Genomic DNA, 5,271 nt, shown 5'->3' on the forward strand with positions numbered 1-5,271 from the left:
CACTGTCTGACCTGTGAGACCCACAGTGAGTATAGTCTCCCCAGAGAGGGGAACCTAGCCTCTGAGATGTGTGGATCTCAGAACAGTTCTGGCTGCAACGGTGTCAATGAGGAAAGGGACGGGATATTTAAATTCCTCGATAAACAGGTTGATATGCCCTGACACCGGTTTGCCATCGTCCTATGAAGAATCGTAGCCGTGGCTGGCCATCCCCACAACCAAAGTTGTTGGATCCTCTGGAATGAACTGCCACTTACCCTTGGGTCTGTTAGGACAGTCACGCTTTAGATGTCCTTCCTTTTAGAAGATGTAGCAAGTCCTGGTTTTCCAAGCGTTGTGTCTTTTTCCAACGATCTTGGGTCACCAGGAGCTTGAGACACAAGGACTTTAAAAGTTTTATCCTGTTTCTTCCTATCCACTTCTAGCTCTATGGCGGAGAGAGTGGATAGAATGGCAGGTTTTGTCATTTCATTAAATTCGAGTCTGACTAACAATAACCGGTCTCGAATTTTCATATGGATGCCTTCTAAGAATTTGGCTCTTAGTAAAAGGTGAATAGCGGTTAACTTATCTCCGTTGGTTGGCACACCAGGACCAACCTCCATATCTGCATCCAATGCAGCTTGTTTCAGTCGACGCCAGAAACCAAGCGCATTCCTCCCCAGGATTTTTACTGAGTTTCATCACATCCGTGGTAGAGGATGCACCACACATCTCTGGAAGTTTGGCTAGCAGGGCAACACAGAATTCCTTTCCTTCAGAAGTGGCCTGTTCGGGGGTGACAATGTTGCAGCAGGAGATTATAACCCCTGCCAGTTCCTCTCCCACTTTTGCCCTCAGAACCTGGGCACAATCCGTTCCGCTCATGCCATAACTAAACTGATTTTGACAAAACATTCTCGCAAACCCTCGTGGATTCGTTCTTTAGTCAGGCAGTTCGGCCAGGATGGTTCTGATTTCCGAGGAAGCAAAAGGGACATGGCATACCACCCTCTCCCCCAAAGTCCTTTCGCCGTTGGCATTGGGAACACCCAAGTATTGTTGCACCTGCACTGGATAAGTATCAAATTCAGAGACATAAGTGGGGTCAGGTGTATATCTTGGAGGCTATGGCTTCATTGGTGGGTTACTGTGTACTACATCGCCCATGACCTAACCCGTCTGGAAGCCATCCAATGAAGGGTAGATAGTAGGTATGGTTGAATCAAAAGCTCTCAGCGCAGCTATGCAATCCCCACGGTTCCTTAGACTGGTCTCAATTCCCTTAGACGCACATAGCATATGCAAATCACCAGTTGAAAATGATTCGTAATTAACCATAATCGAAGGGGAAACCGCCCCAGATGTGGCAGAGGGAGGCTGAAGGAGAGGGTTAGCTTCAAAGGTGACATGGTTAGGTGAAGTTGTGGGAGAGAGAGAAATGGTAGCTGCAGAGAGCAGAGTAGAGTTGGTTACATCGGTGATGGCAGAAGCATCAGAGGAAACTACAACAGATCCAGTGTTGGTGGATCCAGCCTGCCTTAGCAGAGTTAGCCCAGAAAGAGCCTCTTCTGCTTCCAGCATTGGATCACCAATCACGACTATCCCTTCTGGCGAGGTATACATAATGCGGTTCTTCCGGACTGAAACCGCCTTCTGTATACCCTGCCGGTTTATCATAATAGACTTCTTAAGCCACAGCTGAGCTATATCTAAGGTCCTTGGTGTCTAGAGCCTGGGCTTAAACTCAGTTTAATATTATAAGTTTGGGTGTGATCTGCATTACAAAAAGTTTTTTGATTTTGTGCATAGATGCAGGTGCGGCAGCGCTGCCGCACCTGCATCTATGCACAAAATAAAAAAACTTTTTGTAATGCAGATCACACCCAAACTTATAATATTAAGTCCTACATCAACTGCAATACCAAAGCAGTAGTTTATGTGATCTGGTGTGAACATTGCGACAAAATGTATATAGGGTGCACTATAAGAAAATTCAAAAATCGGATTTTGGAACACCTGAACTATATAGACAACCCTTCCTACACCAACATATCAAATGTAGCAAAACATTTCATTGAAAAACATAACCGGAGCCCTAAACATTTTAAAGCATATGCCATAGAACAAGTAAAAACCTTTATCAGAGGAGGGGACATAAGACACCAAGTAAACCTGAGAGAGGCTTTTTGGATATTTAAACTGGAGACAAGATATCCAAAGGGTCTCAACCTAAGAAGGGAAATTATGCATTTTTATTAATATTGCCCTATAATTTATGTATGTATGGATCTATGAATATTTCTATACGCTTATGGCATACATGATGAATATTTATGCATGTATATATTTTATATTAAAATATCCAGCAACACTCTTTGAAAAAGTCAGAAACCAAACTGAGAAGTAACGCAAATATAATGTGAATGGATACCTATCCAACGCAGCGGATTTGCCAGCAGAGTTTTTCCACATTTTTGTTTCCTTTTTTTTTTTTTTCATATTTTATTTGTATGTTATGAAATTTTTAATATGTTAGAAGAGAAAATCTGCATGTATAGAAACAAGTATGTTTTTAAAGTAACTTTATGTAAATCTCTGTATGTCAGATATTCAAATGGAATGGTTCTGGTGCTCCAGGTGATAATTATTAGAGACATGTGTTGTGCAAAGGGGAGGAATCTAATTGCCCCATGCTGTTTTCTCTCTCCACCCTGTCCATAGTCACGGGTGGGAGTGACTATAACGTTAATTATACACATTTGAGCTCTTATTTATACCTGAGAACACCAGACACACACCACTGTTACGAATAAGAATTTTTCGAAACGCGTCAACAGCCTACACCAGAGAGAATTTGAGTCCTGTATTGTCTGTGCACAATTGCTACAATAAAGATGGAGAACTTGACACTTCAAAAAAAGTGAGTGCTGGAGTCTGAATCTTTCCATTATCAATCAGGCTTCATGTCATAGCAGAGAATCAGGCTTCATGTCACCCAACACTGGAACAAGCCACTGTCAGATATTTTTAGGCCCCGGCACCCAGACAGAGGAGAGAGGTCCCATAGCAGAGAATCAGGCTTCATGTCATAGCAGAGAATCAGGCTTCATGTCACCCAACACTGGAACAGGCCACTGTCAGATATTTTTAGGCCCCGGCACCCAGACAGAGGAGAGGTTCATTCAACTTTGGGTTGCCCCGCAATATAATGGTAAAATGAAAATAAAAAGAGGATTGAATGAGGAAGTGCCCTGGAGTACAAGAATATATGGTTAAGGGGAGGTAGTTATAAATGTCTAATCTGCACAAGGGATGGACAGGTCCTGTGGGATCCATGCCTGGTTCATTTTTATGAACGTCAGCTTGTCCACATTGGCTGTAGACAGGCGGCTGCGTTTGTCTGTAATGATGCCCCCTGCCGTGCAGAATACACGTTCAGACAAACGCTGGCCGCCGGGCAGGCCAGCACCTCCAAGGTATAAAAGGCTAGCTCTGGCCACGTGGACAATTTGGAGACCCAGAAGTTGAATGGGGCCGAACCATCAGTCAGTACGTGGAGGGGTGTGCACACATACTGTTCCACCATGTTAGTGAAATGTTGCCTCCTGCTAACACGTTCCGTATCAGGTGGTGGTGCAGTTAGCTGTGGTGTGGTGACAAAACTTTTCCACATCTCTGCCATGCTAACCCTGCCCTCAGAGGAGCTGGCCGTGACACAGCTGCATTGGCGACCTCTTGCTCCTCCTCTGCCTTCACCTTGGGCTTCCACTTGTTCCTCTGTGACATTTGGGAATGCTCTCAGTAGCGCGTCTACCAACGTGCGCTTGTACTCGCGCATCTTCCTATCACGCTCCAGTGCAGGAAGTAATTTGTACCGGGGATCCAGCAGGGTGGCAACCCAGTAGTCCGCACAGGTTAAAATGTGGGCAACTCTGCTGTCGTTGCGCAGGCACTGCAGCATGTAGTCGCTCATGTGTGCCAGGCTGCCCAGAGGTAAGGACAAGCTGTCCTCTGTGGGAGGCGTATCGTCATCGTCCTGCGTTTCACCCCAGCCACGCACCAGTGATGGGCCCGAGCTGCGCTGGATGCCACCCCACTGTGAACATGCTTCATCCTCATCCTCCTCCACCTCCTCCAGTAGTGGGCCCTGTCTGGCCACATTTGTACCTGGCCTCTGCTGTTGCAAAAAAACTCCCTCTGAGTCACTTCTAAGAGACTGGCCTGAAAGTGCTAAAAATTACCCCTCTTCCATCATCGCCCTAAGTTTTTTCTCAAGGAGACATAGAAGTGGTATTGTAACGCTCATAACGGCATCATCGCCACTGGCCATGTTGGAGGAGTACTCGAAACAGCGCAACAGGTCTCGCATGGAAGCCCAGTCATTGGTGGTAAAGTGGTGCTGTTCCGCAGTGTGACTGACCCGTGCGTGCTGCAGCTGAAACTCCACTATGGCCTGCTGCTGCTCACACAGTCTGTCCAGCATGTGCAAGGTGGAGTTCCACCTGGTGGGCACGTCGCATATGAGGCGGGGAGCGGGAAGGCCGAAGTTACGCTGTAGCACAGACAGGCGAGCAGCGACAGGATGTGAACGCCGGAAGCGAGCACAGACGGCCCGCACTTTATGCAGCAGCTCTGACATGTCGGGATAGTTGTGAATGAACTTCTGCACCCCCAAATTCAGCACATGCGCCAGGCAAGGGATGTGCTTCAAACTGGCTAGTCCCAGAGCTGCAACGAGATTTCGCCCATTATCGTACACCACCAGGCCGAGCTTGAGGCTCACTGGCAGCAACCACTCGTCGGTCTGTTGTTTAATACCCCGCCACAACTCCTGCGCGGTGTGGGGCCTGTCCCCCAAACATATGAGTTTCAGAATGGCCTGCTGACGTTTACCCCGGGCTGTGCTGAAGTTGGTAGAGAAGGTGTGTGGCTGACTGGATGAGCAGGTGGAAGAAGAGGAGGAGGAAGCAGAGTAGGAGGAGGAGGCTACAGGAGGCAAAGAATGTTGCCCTGCGATCCTTGGCGGTGGAAGGACGTGCGCCAAACAGCTCTCCGCCTAGGGCCCAGCCGCCACTACATTTACCCAGTGTGCAGTTAGGGAGATATAGCGTCCCTGGCCGTGCTTACTGGTCCACGTATCTGTGGTTAGGTGGACCTTGCCACAGATAGCGTTGCGCAGTGCACACTTGATTTTATCGGATACTTGGTTGTGCAGGGAAGGCATGGCTCTCTTGGAGAAGTAGTGGCGGCTGGGAACAACATACTGTGGGACAGCAAGCAACATGAGCT

The 5,271-nt window shown here is 47.5% G+C and overlaps 1 non-coding gene across 1 annotated transcript; it reads left to right on the plus strand.

Moving 5' to 3' along the window:
- The first annotated feature begins 1,780 nt into the window (after positions 1-1,780).
- Positions 1,781-1,878, plus strand: LOC120979927. Its single transcript, XR_005774428.1, has one exon. It is a non-coding gene; the product is annotated as a small nucleolar RNA SNORA17 (small nucleolar RNA).
- Positions 1,879-5,271: the final 3,393 nt, after the last annotated feature.

Source organism: Bufo bufo, chromosome 9 (genome assembly GCF_905171765.1).
Source record: "Bufo bufo chromosome 9, aBufBuf1.1, whole genome shotgun sequence".
In the NCBI taxonomy this organism is placed as follows: Eukaryota; Metazoa; Chordata; class Amphibia; order Anura; family Bufonidae; genus Bufo; species Bufo bufo.